Consider the following 19,062-nt stretch of genomic DNA (forward strand, 5'->3'; position numbering starts at 1 on the left):
AAATGCATTCCTCCATTAAAATTACGCGGGTGATGAAGCACCTTGAAAATCTTGGCGACATCGTTCTTGCGGTCTCGAAAAGAAGAACAAGATAGCGTAGGCAACAAAGAGTTCCTCGCGGTCTTCGTTTTCTTCTGCTCACTTGCTCGCGCTGAACGAAAGTTCGAATGAACAACAAGTTGAAGGGTCCCTCATTCCTGAGACACAGGTGCGCGATACGCGCCCACCCATGCAATGCGGGCCCACCCGATGTTCGCCTGCTTCGTATTTGCTTTCTACGGCAATGCGGCTTACGAAACGCGCTTAAACATGCAGGCGGGAGTGATAAGTTCTGGACAGGCACTGTTCACCATGCTAGCTGAGCGTTTCGTGGCCTCGATCCCAGGCCTCAAGAGAACCATATCGTCCTGTCTTCTTTCACTCTCTCCATTTTCTCTTCCCTTACGGCGCGGTTCGGGTGTCCACCGAGACTTGTGAGACAGTTACTGCGCCATTACTTTTCCTCAAACCAGCCGCCGCGGTGGCTGAGTGGTTATGGCGCTCGGCTGCCGGCCCGAAAGACGCGGGTTCGATCCCGGCCGCGGCGGTCGAATTTCGATGGAGGCGAAATTCTAGAGGCCCATGTACTGTGCGATGTCAGTGCACGTTAAAGAACCCCAGGTAGTCGAAATCTCCGGAGCCCCTTCACTACGGCGTCTCTCATAGCTTGAGTTGCTTTGGGACGTTAAACCCCTATAAACCAAACCAAACTTTTCCTCAAACCCAATTTTCATTTTTTTTCTTTTTCACTGCCTCGGGCTATGGACAGAGATGGAGCATGAGTGACACGTCCACCTGCAGTGTATTGCGAAAGCAACAGCCTATATTACAACGAAGCTGCATACATCTCTCATGCAAGGAAAGTTTCGTGTTGGCGTCGTCTGCAAAAAAAGCCAGGCTGAAAAAGAAATGCTCCTCCGAATGAAAAAGTACTCAACAGCAGAAAAATTCTATATCATACTGATCATAAAGCGGTCGTAATGTAAAAAAAGAGACATAAGAAATAAAAATTGTTTCGAAACAAACTAAAGATAAAGATACATTCAAATCTAAAATAAATAAATACAGAGGCTAAATCTCCTTCGAAAACAGGCATACAGCGTACAGCTCAGTACTCCTTTTCATTAAGAAAAAATACAAAACAAGCACCATAACCACATGATGTATAAGGTGCGTGAGAACAATGATAACACCGCTTTTCCAATGCAGCTCAACCAACCACCATTCATGGTTCGTGCATGGGTTTAAGCTCAGCAAATATCTCTACAGGTAGAACTGAAAATCTCAATGTATATCATACAGATCATACAGCAGTCGTAAATGTCGTTGTGAAGTTTTAAAGGGTAATATAAGAATATTTCACTTGTCTCTGGTTTCGCTCTTTGTAGAGCCACGTTTGTGTATTTCGAAGTGATGTGGTAGTGGGTAATTGGGTGTTGTTTTAGAGCTTCGCTGTCCAACCACCTTCACAGTGTAGATTGATGCCAAATTGTTTTTGCATTGTTTACTTTTCAGGGCCTTTTAAAAAGATTAAGGCGTTCATTTACAAGCTATTCTATTTAGCCTGCGGTATAATACGTGTATTTTAATTACCATCTGTAGTTGAACTCAACTTACGGTGGAATTAAGTGCGGCTTTTCGCCTCCTATAGATTGGAATGGCAAAGCCGCTGCGCAGCAAGTCTGATTTAGTAGAAAGTATCAGGTTCTATCCTCCCCACTTGGTGGAAGAGTATACCGTTTCGCTGCACATACGCGCACCCATTTTAAGGAGAACGTTTTGTATGTCAATTGTACGGGGAACTCACATCCCGAATTCAGATGACTTTTTCCGCCATGAAAGCATCAAACTGCGTTGAGAATTCCTCGCGGTAGATAAAATTTGCTTAGTCACACTGGCATGTACCCCAGGTCCACTCGCGCCGCGCGTATATAATGCCGTACAGGAAACTGTAGCGTAGTTCACGGCAGCAATGTCCGTTCATTTAAGGTGTGTAGGCTTAACCTCTTACATTACTCGCTTTGTCAGCAAGAGTTTATCTTAGTACTCTGCGGTCGTGTTCGAACAGCCGTAAACATAAAAATTACGGAGGCCACCTATTGTTATTTATGAGAATTGAATGCGAAACCATTTTTACTGTACTTATTTTTTGTTTTTTTTTTATCTTCCACGCCGCACTGCCCGGGTTTCAGCGGTGTCCGTCTGCGTGAAGCCTCTGCGAACCAAGTGTAAATGGCCCAGTGGACACCTTAATCGCGCTATGAGGTCGCATTCACCTACAAATCTAAGTAGCCGCCAATCTGAGCCAAAATTATGCGGTTAGTCTCTGAGCTTCTTTTTCCCCAGAGGTGTATGAACAGCTCCGCATTCGTGCCATGAATTCACCTCCAACCTTCCTCATCGAGCCTGCTATATATATTCATATCCGGCGTCAGCTATGCCTCCAACTGAACAGGTCCCATTACAATCGACAGGCAACCCTTTGGCTCCAATTAAACACCTTCTCCCCGCTCCTTTCACATTGTCTCAATATCAGCTCCTTTTCCTCACTACATCCTGGGCACTCTGTCGCGAACTTCTTATTTCTGCTCTACATCTCCTTTCCTACACTGTACTGAAGGGCGACTTCAATGCGAAGTTGGGCAAGAAGCAGGATGGCGACCAGGAGGTAGGCGACTACGGGATAGGCTCTAGGAATACCAGGGAGAGTTATTAAGGCGAAAGCCTTTAACGGCTCATGCTCGCGTCCGTCCCTCTGTCTGTCCGTTGTTGCAAATGGGTCGCAAGCCCCAATGGTAGCGTTGGCCTGGCGGCCTGGGGCACAGCTGGAAACATCCGAAGGTCCTGGCAAAGGATGAGTCGACTGCCAACAGAACAACTTGTTTATTCTAGCATCGGAAAAGAGCAGCCGGTCAGGGCGACCACGTTACTTGACGGAAGAAATCGAAGTCTCTTCTTGGCGTCCGGGGCAGCTGCCTTTATACCCTCGGAGTCGAGGGCAAGAAGGAACGGCTCGGGATGAGGCGCACGAGACGGCGACGCACGGACACGTTGAGACGTGACGTGACGCGTTCGCCGGGCCGGCGCCGGTCAGACCTCTTCGCCTCCCAGTTGGGGAGCTCCTCTCCCCGGCTGCCGCGCTTTGACAAGCGTGGGAACCAACATGCACACAAACACACGCACACACGAAGACACGTGGCAGTGAAACCTGCCTGGACGCGCTTGGCGGGAGGCGTTGCGGCAGCACTGAACGGGCCCAAAATGACCGCCACTTTGAACGAAGCCCCGGCGTCCGTTGCATCCGCGCCGGCTATACCGCGCGTCGTAGGCGAAACGTAACACCGTCCGTTACGCTCTTCAACTCGATAAGAAAAAAAATACTTTTTGCACGATGGGATTTGATTACCATGCTTCCGTTACGCAGCCGAGAGTGCTAACGAATATCATCCTTCCTGGCAACGCTTGTGTTTTTCTCTTTGCCTATGCTCCGTTTCATACATCAAGTGCAACGATGCCAAAATTACAGCTGTTTTTTGCGCAACCTGAATCGACGACACAAAATTGAGTGATGCTTGCTCTGAGCGAAAAATAACAAATGCTTTGCCAGCAGGCTTCGTGGATAACACATTTGTCATCAGCGTGACAGAAAACGCTCTTATTGCGAGTGAATCGATTCGGATCTGTGAGTTTGTATCTTGCGTTTCTGTACTTTTTTTCTATTTCACGTTTTCTAAGTCCCCGCAATCCTGGCCGCCGTGTTTCCCCTTTCCGTCTTTCGTTTTTGAGAAAACGGCGTGCGGCTCAGTCGGCCCCGGCCACCTCTTCTGTACGCATTTTCGCGAATGTTCGTACGTCCAGGCTGTCAAGGCACGGCAAGCAAGAAATGACAAATGTGTACTTCTGTAATAATAATAATTAATTTTGGGGGAAAGGAAATAGCGTAATATCTGTCTCATACATTGATGGACACCCGACCCCCGCCGTACGGGAAGGCAGAAAGGAGGGAGTGAATGAAGAAATGAAGAAAGTGGTCCTTAGTGGAGGGCTCCGGAATAATTTCGACCACCTGGGGATCTTTAACGTGCACTGACAACTTACAGCACACGGGCGCCTTAGCGTTTTGCCTGCATAAAAACGCAGCCGCCGCGGTTGAATTCGAACCCGGGAACTCCGGATTAGTAGCCGAGCGCCCTAACCACTGAGTCACCACGGCGTGTGTACTGCCGTACCAGGACCCCTTTTCCGGGGAAGTCTGTTCGGGAAGCACTGAGTGCTGCGAGCGAGGATACTGGAGTATCTTCCCTTACCGTTGCCAAAATCAAGGCGGAGTGTCTGTGCGGGTCATTGGCGTCTCCAAATAAAAGACCTAACGACGTGAAGATTTCAAGCTCGCGAACAGTCAAGTATTACAGCTTCGCAGTCCACGTCATCCGTCTGAAAGTGCACAGTATGTACGCGAAGAGGGAAGTCCCAACACTGGACAGTGTGCTAAAGGTTGTCAATGATGACGACCTGCCGAACTTCAAGAAAACGACGTTGTGGAGGTTGATGAAGGACATAGGATTCAAATATGAAAAAAGAAAACGGGACCTTCCGTTGATCGAACGAAGTGATATCATTACCTGGCGCCGCAGGTACCTGCGGGCGATCAAGGAATTCCCATGATACGGCAGGTACGAGTCGTTCCTTGCTTATTTCTTTAAGCAGCACGTTTAGACTGGCTTCATATAGAGCTTGATGTTAGCGTTGCAACCTGGTAGTCGAAACGGTGAGGGTTGCTTCAGAATAACACGTTTAAAATAAATCCTCTTAACCACGTTGCTGTTGCCGACCTTTTGAGTAGAGGAAACGTTTCACGGCCAGTTTTGCGCTCCGTTTTGGTGTTCCACGTGTCTGCATGGGTCAGATTGAATCGCTAAGTCCCACGGCAAGCAAAAACAGCAACACGGTCAACAATGTATCACTGCAATGATTAGTGCCGTCTCGTCGTAACCATAGGAATGAATGAACACCCACTGTACACTGCCCGTTGCTCCGGTAGTGCGAGTTACTGGCGCTACTGCAGCGAAGTAATTTTTTTGCTCGCAGTCGCTGCAAGTGAAGAGATTTCCAATTTTGCTCATTCAGTCAAGCACCCAATGCAGACATACAGTGAATATAAACTGGCAACCAGTGCCGCCTGGGCGCGAAATATAAGCCCGAACAAGGGGTCAATGAAGTCGAGATAATTTTTATTTCTCGATTGTCTTTGAGCAGCTGTTTGTGAGACAGTGGTCAGCAGTGTGTTTGTTGCAGTGCGCTTGCCTACTTACGTGCTTCAGTATGTTTCTTTTATTACCGGCATTAACTCGTGCACTCGGTGGTTTCGCATTTACAGGTGCATCATCTACCTAGATGAAACCTGGGTCAATGCACGGTACACAAAAGAATACCTCTGGCAGAACAAGACTGTGAAATTCATCTCAGGATGCCTTCCTGAAAGGTTTAACAACTCGACCGGCTGCGTCTTTAGGCAAAGTGGCCCGTCTGATCTTTTTACCTGCTGGGAGCAGTGCAACAGGATTCGTGCAAGACGCTGCTGACTTCTTCTGAGCAAAAAAGGGAAACCATGCTGACTACCACTCTGAGATAGATGGCAACTACTTTGAGAAGTGGTTCGCCGGCATGCTTTTGACAAGCATTCCGGCCAATAGCATTGTCGTCATGAACAATGCTCCCTATCATAGCGTGGCTCTTGAAAAACACCTACGAAGTCTACGCTCAAAGCTGAATAGAGCTTTGGCTAATAAAGAAATTTATTCTGTGGTCACAGGACATGGTGAGGGAGAACTTCTGGAGCTTTCTCAAAAGATAAACACACCCAGCGTTGGGTACTGCATCGACACCCTGGCGGCTACCCATGGCCACGAAGTTCCTCACCACAATACCACTGCGATTTAAATCCTATCGAACTTGTTTAGAGCCAGTTGAAGGGATGCATCGCAAGTCGCAACAAATATTTCACTTTGGCTGAAATGGAAAAGCTACTGCCGGAAGCACTGGCGTCTGTAAGCCCGGAAAAGTGGCAAACTATTGCGTTTATGTGGAGCAAGTTTAGGCTGAAGCATGGCAGCGCGATAAGATTGTTGACGGTGAAATTGAACTGGTTGTCTTCAGGATTTGTAACTCGTGCAACTTCTCTTCTTATGAGTCGAGCACTAATTTCAGTGATGAAGATTCAAGTGTCATCTAGGAACTTGTTTGACTTCGAATGCATGTGGAATACACATGCTACTGAGATGAGAGAGATGACTCATGGGCATTCTGTGATCAGCTTTGTGCGCGTGTGGGTGGAAAGGTGAAAATATGTGTGCATGTGGGTGAGTGTTCACCAGTCTACTGAGGAAAGAGTGAGGACTCGTCAGCATGCTGTGGTCACCTCTCTGCGTGTGTGGATGGAAACGGGAAATTATGTGTGTATGCGGGTGTGTGTGTGTGTTGATCAGCCTACCGAGGAAAGAGAGAGGACTCATCGACATGCTGTGATCACTCTTGCGTGTGCATGTGTGTAAAAACATGTGCTCATTAGCATGAAATTGTATCAGGCAGTAACATGTATTGTAGGTGGTGAGGTAGATGTAAAGGACGTGGTGGTGGCGGTGGAGGAGGAGGTGGTGGTCCATGGTCGTGTTAATATTGTCTGTATAAAAGTAGAATTTGTATCGATGTGCAAATAGTACTTTTTATTATTAACCCGACCGCGGCGGCTGCGTTTTTATGGAGGAAAAACGCTAAGGCGCCCGTGTGCTGTGCGATGTCAGTGCACGTTAAAGATCCCCAGGTGGTCGAAATTATTCCGTAGCCCTCCACTATGGCACCTCCTTCCTTTCTTCTTTCACTGCCTCCCTTATCCCTCCCTTTACGGCGCGGTTCAGGTGTCCAACATTATATGAGACAGATACTGTGCCATTTCCTTTCCCCCAAAACCAATTATTATTAATTATTACTATTATAATATAAATAGTGGTACACGTCGTCAATGTGTGCCGGTTTTGGAAGATTCATTCCAGAAAAATACAGTGGAGCTTAATCAAGCGCTGTGTCAATTATTCGAAAAGCATCTGAAATGTTGAGAGCACATTTGAATCGTTTAAAATAATCTTCAAAATGTACTGTTTAATTCGTTCGTATAATTGAACAGGAATTTATTCAATTTGCTGTCGAAGAACTGGGAACGTTCACACTTCTCTAGAAATGGGCCTCATTTTGTTTGTGAGGGTTGGGAGTGGTATGTACGGGTGTCTGATCTTCATGTCCTGAAAAGGAAGTCCTGGTTTGGCGTTTGTAGAGCCAATGCAAATAGCAGCCGAAATATATGTGTTCCCGTCGAGCTGCGAGCTGTTCGTCCACGCGGTCGCACCGAGTGCCCGCGCCGACGAGCTGGCCGGGTACACGTTACGTGAGTTGCATAGCGCGCCGGCACTCTCGTCTCGGCCCGTTGGAGGATTGCTGCCTCGGTAAACCCTAAACGGCCCTTTCACCTACACCACTTTTCGGGGAAACGCTCCCTATCCTTTTGTTTGCGCGTGTGTGCCGATTCCGCGTATTCACCGGGTGTGAAAGGGCGCCGCTTCTGAGGGACGTGCGGGAAGTCGGGAGCACGGATTCTGCTGGTCAGTGTCAGTGCCACGCTTTAAGAACGCTGGCCTTTAGGTTTCCTTTTCTTTAAGTGAACGGGCGACTTCGGCGGTGGCATGCCATCGCTCCAGATCGGCGCGCTCATTTCCCGAACTTGTAGTCAACGGTGGCGCCGAGACGATTTTTCTTTTGGCCATTTTTTTCTACGGGCTGACGCCGTTTCGAGGTAAAGAGGGCGGATGACGGTTCTGTTTGTGTGCGTGTGTGTGTATTCCTGCCCCGATTCATCAGCGCAGTCGGACTTATTGAGAGGAAGATGTGTTACGATTGCGTTGCGCTTTTTTTATTTGTGCCTTACGTCTGTCACTTGAGTCGCTGGAAGCACTCTGGGCTCGCCTAAATACACGGCCACAGGCGACTGCTACGTCACGAGGGTGCCGGCCCAATCAGCGATTAGCTGAGGTGTTGAGAAGAGTTGTTGGCGGGGATCTGGGGGTTCTGGCCAGGAGCTTTCGACCGGGAGAGCTCTGGCGGCTCCACTCTCTGGTTGATTTCCTTTTTTCTACTCTCTCTTGACTGTATTATCTATGCTACTCTAGTATACATAAAGTTTTTTGTTTCACAACGGAAGTCACCTGGATCAACCTTCGCGCAAATTCCAATCAAAAGAACAGGCCGTAACGGCAACGAGATGGCCTGACCTCGCTACGCAACAGCACCGAGGAAGAAGAGATGAAAAGAACCTTCTCTTGGCGCAGCCTACAGGATTGGCAGGCATCGCCACCGGCTCGAGAGAAGATACCTGAGTCGTAAGGCCCAGAAAACCGGAAGACAGCGCACGACTGACCGTCAGCGACAGCGAAACTGCGTGACAGCGGAGCTTCAGAGGCACTGGGACCCAGGGACTTTCGGGGTGCAGTCGTCCCCAGCAGCCTTCAGGAAGCGGCTTCATGGCAGGGAGCGGCATAGCGCATCGACTTAAGCGACTGTCGACGCAACACTGGTGAGCGGGATTGCTTACGATTCGCTAGTGGGCTCACGGCTCGAAATTAAAGGGGTGTATGGCCAGGACGCGCAGCATGATGGCGAGCACGGCGGACAGACCACGGCGGCTGCGTTTTTATGGAGGCCAAACGCTAACGCGCCCGTGTGATCTGCGGTGTCAGTGCACGTTAAAAATCCTCAGGTGGTCAAAATTATTCTGGAGCCCTCCACTACCTAGTTGAAAAATACACCAGGGTGTTTTGGTGTGGTCTGGTGTTTTCTGGTGTGAAAACCAGACAGTTTCTGTGTGTTCTACTGTTTACACCAGACTGGTTTTGTGTGTGCTGGTTTGCACATCCTTGTGTGTTAGTGTGTTTTGATGTGCACACCAGACTGGTTTGGTGTGTGCTGGTGTGCACATCCTAGAGTGTTAGTGTGTTGTGATGTGCACACCAGGGTGGGTTGGTGTGGTCTAGTGTGCACACGAGACTAAAGTGCACATCAGAGAGATGGTGTTTCTTGAGTATGTAACACTGCCCACAGAAGCGAATTTATTCGCTCTGTTTGGATCAGGAGCAGATCAACATAATTGTACAGTAGATATGTAAGCAATTACTTCACATCATAAATAATTATTTAATTATATAGAAATAATTATATATCCAATATCACGGTGAATTACACGGCGTCAGGAAATTTCTGAAGATTGAATAGGAAGCGCCAATGCAACATCGACTGCCTTTGAGGGGCTGATTATGGTCATTCTAAAACACGGAAGCGCGAAGCGCCTCAGTGTAACTGCAATTTTGTAACAGTTCGCAGTAATTATTTGCCATGACACGCGCAGCGCTAATAGCCCCGCGCCAGCGCCAAGCGTGCTTCCCAACGCCGTTCTAATCCAGCGCGCTGCTGCTAGGTCACGTGGCAGGAAGCAGCACGCCCTCCTCTTTATCCTCTCTCTCTCTCTGCATTCCAGTGCGATATCCGGTTAGGCCTTACGCCGCGCCGTGCCATGGTCCGTGCTGCTGTTCGTGTGCTGTTTGTGTTTGATTTCAAAATCGTTCCTTGAAACTTGCGTTTGGGTTTCCTGCTTATCGTAGCTTGCGCCGCGTGTCAGCAATTCAGCCGTCCGCGTAATTTGTGAATAAGTGAACATGCCGAGAAGCATGGAGCCGTTTCATCTTGACAACACGTTAGACTTCAACCGTGGCAGAAGAAAAACAAGAGAAGAAAGGGGTTACTGCAAGGCGTCGAGTGTTCGTTTCCAGGTGAGACCCATAGTGTAGCGGAGGAATGCGTGCAATTTGCGACCGCGGAAATAAACTAGTGAGCACAAAGGCGAGAAGAAACGGAAGGGACCAGGCTCTGTCAGTTCTGTCCTGTTCGTTTCTCTGCGGCATTGCGCGTGTTTCGCTGGTTGTTTCGGCGGCAGCAAAGTGCATTTCACATCGAATCATCAACATGCTGGTCTGTCAGTGTTCACAGTGTATGCGTTGCTACGCGAGCGCCGAGGTCTGTCATAGATTGGTTTGCTAAATGCCAGGCACGCGTGGAGTCCTAAATGTAAATGTGCGAATTGGATACCGCCCAGCAAGGCGCTGTCGCAGCGAACTGTGTTTCGGGATTTCGTTAATGTGGTTGCCCGACTTCCTGTTTATTATTCGACGTGCGACGTGATCGTGCGCTGCTTGCACGCATTTTTTTTTTTGACGCCACTATCGGCCCATTGCGGACTGCCGATAGCGTACACCGCGCGGTCTGTTTCACGTTGTTATTCGCTACGCGTATGTGCGTCTTTATGATGTGGCGTCTTAAGATTAGAACACATCTCTACGAGCCGATTACACCAGCTGTCAAGCTCAGGGTGCGAGGGGGGTGACGCGTCAAGGCAAGCAAGCGACTGAGTGAATTGAGCGACGCGTCGCAGCGATACCCCAAAAGGAAGCTGGCTGCTCGATCACCAGTGTAACATTGGTAACGTTGCCTGCAGCTGTAAAGTTCTTTTAGTTGCAGACGGTCGTGAATAAAAATCATAGCTAGATTTTGACGAAGAAGTAGCCCTAGAAAAAGAGCGCTTCGTAGCCGTTTCAAAATAAGTGTTTTTGAATAACCTGTGTAGTACAGAGCTTATTATGATAAACTAATGTGAGCAAGTGGTGTTATGTATTTAAAGTTTGGCTGTTTAAACATTTTCTTGTGGTTGTGTGAAATGCCGGCAATACAAATAATTACCAGGAAATGCCAGGCATTGTGGGTGCAAAAATATACAGCTGGAAATTATGTTATGCAGGTGAAGTGCCCGGTGTTCAGTAGTGAAGAAATCTGAAAAGAGCTTCATCGGAGAGGATGTCTCGACTGTCATGAAGCCTGTTATACTTAGTGGCACAGGCAGGGGCATATTGGTTTTCATTCTTTTTCTGGCTGCCCCACCATACTTTTTGTCCAGATTTGGGGCAGCTTTTGTCTGTGCCCCTTTCAGCGTACATTGCAGAACACAAGTATGTATTGAGTTTTCTAAGATCTGTTTTTCACCTCTGTGTTGCGATCAGTGTGTTGCAATGTCTGCTTTGGACCAGAACGTTGACGGCATGTATTGGCATTCCAATATTCAAAATAAGATGTGTGTCTCTTCTCAATAGGTCACCATCAGATAGTGCCACTTTCATGCTAAGTATGATGCAGTGCTTAAATTCAGGGGGCCCTCGGTAAGCCTCAGAACCCCTACCAAGACTCACGTAGAATCTGAGACTCCTCGTACTAGAATGTAGGAAGTGTATGAATCCGAAGCAAGCAACCAATTTTCTTTTTTTGTTCATTGTAGTTGGAACATTTCTTCTGTCATTTCTAAAATTTCGTGGTGACTTTACAAGAATCATTAACACGTTTTATTAAAGCCGAGATGGAAAAAAATGCAAAGTTGACAGCACAACACAAAGGATGGAAGAAAAAGGGAAACCCGCACCCTCATACCACGAGTGAGTACAGAGCTGGCCGCTCAGCTCAAAGGCTACACAGCAACAACGAGCACTGTGGCATAGCCTCAGCTCAGCCACTTTTTCGCTCTCCCGCTCTAGTTCCCTCTCCACCTATTCTCGAGCCACTAGAGGCCCCCTTCAATGCAGCCAGGCTTTAAAAAACACCAATATGAAGTAATGGGCTACAGGGCAGCATTTTAAGGTGGTATTACAGCACGAGGAAAATGCTTTTATCCTTTTTTCTCTAGTACCCAGGTCACATGGCACTCCACATCGACAATTATAGCAGGATAACCATGTCATTCCTCTGCAATAATGCCGGAGTCACATGGCACACTTCCGCGGCTGCTACAGCAAAGGTGTCTTATTTCACTTGGCCAAAAGAATATCAACAATGTTATATAGTGCAGCTGTGAATGTGCCACAAAGATGAAACATGAATTGCACTTTACAGCTTCCGTGGTAAGCTTTTTTTCTGCGGCCTCTCACTGTAGTTGCAATATTTTTACTGCCTCTTGATATGAGTACAAAATAAGCACCGTCTACTGCAAACTACTTTAGGATCTGTTATATTATAGCCTGTGCACAAAAAAGCTGAAAGTGCTAAATGAAAAAAAAAGGTGAATCTTCAACATAAAACATTGCCTCAGTGAATCTTGGTGAATTTTGATGTTTTTTTTTGCCAATTCACTTGCCTGGTGTTGACGCTGTGCAAGTTCAGTGAATATACTTGTCTAATGCAGCCTTAAAAACATTATGTGACCAAAATTAGGTGTTTATAGTTCATGAAACTAATTTTTTAGGTGTTGCACATTTCACTGTTTGAATTTGAAGAGGTAGCAGTGTTTATTACTGCTTGCCTTCTTTCTGTTGTTTTCTTTTCATTGATCGGTTGTGCCTTGTTTTTCTCTTTTATTTTGTGTTGTGTCATCACATAGTTCATCCCTTCTTTTCTGTTTGTGCATCCCTTCGCTTCAGTGTTTTTTTTTTGTGGCAGGCCTCATGACAGCTGGCAGCTTTCCTTCCATTTTTGTCTTCTGGTACTAGAAAAAATATAGTTTACTTAAAGGCTGAATTCTAAATTGTACAGCATCATTTAGGTGCCTTCTTCCTTTTTAGCAGATGCCATGAATGGGAATGCCTACTTTTGTCAAGAATCTTACATTGACACAAATTTGTTTCACAAATGCAGGGCATACTTTGATCTCATGTAAAGTTTGTGCATTTGCAGTGTATATTTTGTATATAGTGTCTCTTAGTTGGTGACTGACACAGTGACCTCATTGGCTGACTTGTATTATTATGAGGGGTTAGAATTTGTTTTCCTCATTGCTGATGAGCGTTTACGGCACCTTATTATGCCTTCTTCAACAGTCATGTCTTTTTCGTTGCTTTAGTTAGGAAACCGTGGCTCAAATGAGCGAGCATCTGGGGCCAGAATACCAGTATAACTTCGTGCCGTTTGTCAGCTTTCTTTATGATGTGCATAACTATGCAAGTAGGGAATAATTTCAGGTCTCAGTGGCCCTTTATTTGCTTTAGATTTTGAGCCTTTATGCCAGATGTCAGATTTTGGAGGATAGTTTGTCACAGCCTTCACCATTGAAGAGGGTTAGCACAAGGTACAAGCCATGACAATTGGTCAATGTAACTGAGCACCCCACCCTCACTTTATAAGCACAACAAAGTTGAGATCAGAAGCCAACTTTGATAAGCATTGACACCTGAAGTCGTCTTTTTACAAGCATAATGTCATAGACACTTGTAAATTTCCTTAAGCTATTGGGTTCAAATCATGTTTTTGCTTATCCAAACTCGCTGTACAGCACTTTCATTGTGCCTTCATGGAATTTGACGCCGGATTTCTTCTCCTGCAGCAAATCATGTAGGTCAGATGGGAGGTTGTGTTAAGTAATGCAGCATGAAAGTGAAAATTGCAATGCACACTTATTACCAATTTTTGGTATTTGACCAATTTCTCTCACTTAGAGGCACTGTACTAAAAGGAAACTAATGTGTGCCGGAGCCGCTGGAAACCTTTTGTGTGAAGAAAAGGCATACTGACTTTGGTCGTGAAAATTTGATGATTGTGCAAAATTTCAAAATGACCATTTTACTACTTCTTCATGCACATATACTCTCTAGTGTCACATAAGGTGTAATTGCGGAACTTCTCTCATTTTTCTTTGCACTTCAGTTTTGTTTCTATTTATATTTTGTATTTCTTAGCACGAACACCATAGGCCATGCACTCCTGTATTGCTTTGTATAAGGAAACAGTTGCGAGTACAGCGTGTGTCAGGGAAATGTAAGATTGTGTGTCAGGGAAATGCATGCTACTGTCAGGGAAATGCAAGATTTTCTACTTTCTCAGAAAAGATGCATGCTACGATGCAAGGGGCCTCTAGCTTGACTGTACTGCCAATTTTGTCTAACAATAAAGCTAAGGATGCTTTTGTGCAAATGTGAGCATTTTTTCTTTCTATACATGCTTGTTCTTCATCTTCGGCAAGAACACAATTGATGTGGTTATGTGCATGCTCAAGCATACAATTGCAAAAAATTATGACGCTGCGAGTGTGTGCCAAACTATGCCTAACTGTGTGCAGGTGCAACTTATAAAATGCTCGTGCCATCAAGACCGGCACAGCGAGATCGGCGGATATTAGTGCACCTGTCTCGACATCAGGAGTGCTTGCAGTTTTACACCATTTGGCGTGCGCTCACAGGGATCCCTTTGGTTTTTGCTCACGATAGTATGTCCAAACTCACAGCATCTCTATAAAGACATTGTACAGTACACCAACCTCACCAAATCGAATGGTACGCCGACCACACCAGAAAACACCAAAATAAACCACACCAGAACCGTATCAGATGACCGGGTCACAGCACAGAACACCAGACCGGAACACACTAAAACACTACACACTACACCACATCACGACCCGTATCTGAAAAACTGGTCTGGTCGGAACACCAGGCACGGTCACACCAGAAAACACTACACCGGGTCATACCAGAACCCATGTCTGAAAATCAGGTCTGGTGTAAACACCAGAAACGGGATGGTGATTTTTTCAACTGGGTACAGCACCTCTTTTCCTTTTTTCGCTCCCTAATTTATCCGTTCCCTTACGGCGCGGTTCAGGTGTCAACGATCTATGAGACAGATACTGCACCATTTCCTTTCCCAAAAACCAATTATTATTATTATTATTATTATTATTATTATTATTATTATTATTATTATTATTATTATTATTATTAATATTATTATTATTATTATTATTATTATTCAAGGCGGAAAGTGAGACAGAGGAGAGCGGCATGACAGAGGAAGCTCCCCAGGTCATAAGAGCCATCGTGGAAGCAGAGAAAGCATCCACGGATGAAGCGGTTAACGCAGGAGAAAGCAAAACGCCCTCGGGCGAGGCAGCTCAAGTCGAGACAGGCAGTGAGCTCCGTGGTGAAGCAGCTGACGTAGAACCGGAAGCTTGTGCTTTATTTCGCCTATAGTTATAATTTGAGCTGCAAAGACTCAAACTGGAGTGAGAGGAGCGCATAGCAATCACGAGGGCTGAACTGGAGTTTGGGGGTGACAGGCAGTCTCCGTCTGTCTCTAATGTGAACAAGCAGCGGCAGACACGCCTAGGCCCGACCCCTCCGTGTGCTAAATTCCTTAAGAGACTAAGGCTTGCAGCCTACTCAGGTGTACCTATGTTGTTTGATGAAGTCGAACGAATGTTTTCGACATACAACGTCCCCGATTCCACTAGGGTGCACCTAATAATTGCGACTCTAACGGAACGTGTCAGGTACTTGTTGCGTGGACTGGGACACGAAGCATGCCGTGTATACGAGGCGGTGAAGGCAGTGGTCTTGAATGAGCTTCAGCTAAGCCCACCCGAAGGCTTAGAGAGATTCTAAAAAGAATCTGAGCGCAAAAAGGAAACATGGGCATAGTTTTCATCACGAGTAAAGACCCTCTTCGAATACTACCTCCGTTCAAGACAAGCGAGTACCAAGGATGAAGTGGTTGCACTCATGGTAGCTGACCGGTTAAAGGCGAGCGCTAGTGCACAAGTACTTCAGCACATTATCTTACGAGAGGGCGAGGAGTGGCTTAGGCCCGAAGAGGTTTCGCGAGTGATGCTAGCGTTGGAGCAGTCAAAATGAAAAGGGCGTGCAGTTAGACGTGCGAGGGCACAGCCGGTGCACAGAGAAAATGCTGCCCCGCGAAGCGCGCCGTTGGCCTGATCATGGGCTACACACGGCGGGAAGCAGCAGCCTACATGCTACGTTTGCCGAGCTGCAGGTCATCTGGCTAGGGACTGCCCACGAGTCATTTAAAACAGACGCTCACAGAGACGCCCATGCGAACAAGGTGACGGTAGTAGATACAGCGACAGAGTCTGAGAACACTCTGGTCGCAGGAATTAAGGTACCGCCGCTACTAGACGGAATAGAGAAGTCAAGACCGCAATAAGTGCAATTAGACTTGCTGGCGCGCCCACTGTGGCGATATTATATAAGGGATGTGAATTAACCATTGTGAGGGAGGACATCGTGCCGAACACATATCTAGAAACTTCGGGCACTGTTAAGTTAGTGGCAGCCTTCGGCGACGCAGTTTAAGCAAAATTAGTAAGTCGTCCCGTCGTTCACAGATAACCAGCGTTGATGACAGAACCGCAAAAGGTGCAGATTATGTGCGCACAAACCAACGAGCTCGCGGAAGGAATGGATTGTCTACTATCTGGAAAAGACTGGGAGTTAGTATCGAAAGCTAAAGCGAGTGGCGCAGTGGCAGTGTCGTGAGGAGATCCCTGAACTGGACGCGGCAACTGGCCATCTGGATATTGAGTTTGGTGCAGGGCGTGAAATATTTTCTGAGGCGATAATGTTTCAAACAAGTGCAGAGGCCGCGCCGGTCGATTTGCATGACGAAGCGCCGGCTGATGCAACAGAGACACTCAGCGAAAAACTTCATGCAGCGCAGGTGATTGTTCAAAGCCCCGGAAAGGCGAGGTCTGACGCGAAGTGCGCAAAAAGGTTCATGTTTGCATCGGGTGGAATGCGGTACCACTGCGACACGATTGCTGGTGCAAAGGTTAAGCAATCAGCGCTGCCCCGCGCAATACGTAAGAAGGTACTGCTGTTGGCACAGGAGGTACTGTGGAGAGGCCATCCCGGGCATAAAAAAAGAAGGCGAGGTTAAAATACCGCTTTTGTTGGCGAGGAGGCATTCACGGACTAGATTCTGGCGATCCAGACAATTTCGCAGCTATGCGGGACATATCCCCGCCAATGACGAAGAAAGACCTCCGCAGCTTTCTCGGGCAACCCTCGGTCTCATTTTACGGCGTGCACGCCGCGTAGGGCAGAGCTAGCAAAGTAGATTCTCGCATGGCAGCGCTACAACATAGTGGTCACCCATCGGAAAGGGGCCGACAGTGCGAATGCGGACATGTTGCCTCTCCTCTCCAAAGCAGAGTGGTTAAGAGGGGATAAAGTCTGAGCTCTGACCCCTCCGGTGAACGTGAAAGTTCCCGCTAGCCAGTGTGCATGTGCTCCTTTTGTGTTTTTTGTGCGCGCGTGTGCCGTGAAAACTACGCAACTCCTACTCAGACCAAGTACTGTAACGGGCGACAAGGTGCAGGGGAAATGTGAAAAACGCCCGTACTGCAGCGTATTTGCGTGTGCGTATTTTTTATGTCTAGACATAAGGCAAGATGTTGTGTGCACGTCGGGTTCTGCTGAAGTGGCCACCTTTATCGGACCTTACCGTATGCGCACGTGCGGGAAAAGAACGATGCCCTCTCTTGAATGATTTCGCTCGCATCCTGGTTTATTCTGTATTTCTTTATTGTTGGGCGGCACTTATTCACTCAGAGCTCGTATTGCTTGTCGATGCGCACGCGCATCAGCCTGTTTAAGATATCGTACACGAGCATATTTGATAACGCTATGCTAGCTCAAAACACTCAAGGGTCACTTTTGCAGCCTTCAGCGCTCATCCGAGAGGACGAGGATATGTTTAGTATTTCGACCTCTGCACTTTTTATGCTCTATAATCGGCACAGGACCGCCTTACTGCATTTTGGCATACCTACATAAAGAAAATAATAACTATGCTCGTACGCCAAGATATTGTCTCCGAAATGTCTTGTTGCTACCACCCCTTCTATCGCTTATACCCGTTGCCCCCTGAAATTGACAACTCGCCAGCAGAGTGGCATAAAAGAGGCCTTGTGGAGCTGTAACACTATATATACCCCAAATTATGACGGAAATATGCCTTTTTAAAATTGTTTAATGATGGCCGTCAGTTCAGCAATGTAAAAGCGGTGGATTCACAGTGTTACGAATTGATTCATCTTTGTTTGCTTCATCTGCGCCCGAAAACCAATTATCGCAGGTCGCAACCATTAGCCCTCCAGCTCGAAATGTAGAACAAAAAGGCGAAGGAAAGCTTCAGTTGTAAGATTGGACAGACGTAGCCAGTAGTCTCTCAAACACGCTTCCAATCGACAGATGTTCCGCGTAAGGCGACTGCCTCCGAGGTTTCTTTTTGTTATTCACGTGAGTGGCTACAACACGAGTCTTGAATAACATTCTCAGCCAAGCATTCAATAGTGCAATACTGATTTTCCCATCGCTAATCACACAACGTTAGAAAATTCTTTAGAACATCGCCAGGCGACACAAAAATTGAAGTTTTAGTAGATGCTTAAACATAGTTTTCTGAAGGCGTAAGTCACCATGTATTAAATTAAAGCCGATAGCACTCTCGTTTGCCACATAAAATCATAAATTACTATCACTAACCACTGATTATTTTTACCTAAAAACTCAAACTTGCTGAGTGTTAAGAATAAATTTATTTCTAGGTAGTGACAATTTGAAACATTTAGTTAATATGTAAGCCAGTTTAATCCCAGAGTGCTTTCTGGCACGTGTACTCCTGACTATAGCTTGTTGTTACGTGCTTACGAACGTCCATGAATAGCAGTGTAATTTTTTCTGCCCGGGAACATGTGTCCCCTTCTTTGCCCTGAGCCAAAATAGCATTGTCGACAATGCACCTAGATTCTGTATATTTCTGCCAAGAAAAAAAATGCCTTCACACTGAAAGCCACAGCATATTTCTTCGGATTCGATTTGCTCTTGTTCTGTGTACACCACAATTCTGGCCTTTTTGCCTGGCTTCCTTCTCAGCGAATGGTTTTATCACGAAAATGAATCCATGAGTAATGCACTTTCAGAAAACAAAAACAGAAAAACGTTAGTAAGAGCACTTGCTTATTTACTCTGACTTCTAGCTACGTTGTTGCCAGCTCGTAAAAGTAGAATTTTTCACTTCAACGCGTCCTAAAGTTTTCTAGCCATAGTTGCTCGTTACACGCTTGTTAGTGATCGCTATATACGCTTACATGAATGTTGT

The 19,062-nt window shown here is 46.6% G+C and overlaps 1 long non-coding RNA gene across 1 annotated transcript; it reads left to right on the forward strand.

Moving 5' to 3' along the window:
- The first annotated feature begins 9,628 nt into the window (after positions 1-9,628).
- On the forward strand, positions 9,629-14,079 carry LOC144115834 (uncharacterized). Its single transcript, XR_013311568.1, has 2 exons — positions 9,629-9,908; positions 10,931-14,079. It is a non-coding gene; the product is annotated as an uncharacterized LOC144115834 (long non-coding RNA).
- The last annotated feature ends 4,983 nt before the right edge of the window (positions 14,080-19,062 follow it).

This window comes from Amblyomma americanum, chromosome 1 (genome assembly GCF_052857255.1).
Source record: "Amblyomma americanum isolate KBUSLIRL-KWMA chromosome 1, ASM5285725v1, whole genome shotgun sequence".
In the NCBI taxonomy this organism is placed as follows: domain Eukaryota; kingdom Metazoa; phylum Arthropoda; class Arachnida; order Ixodida; family Ixodidae; genus Amblyomma; species Amblyomma americanum.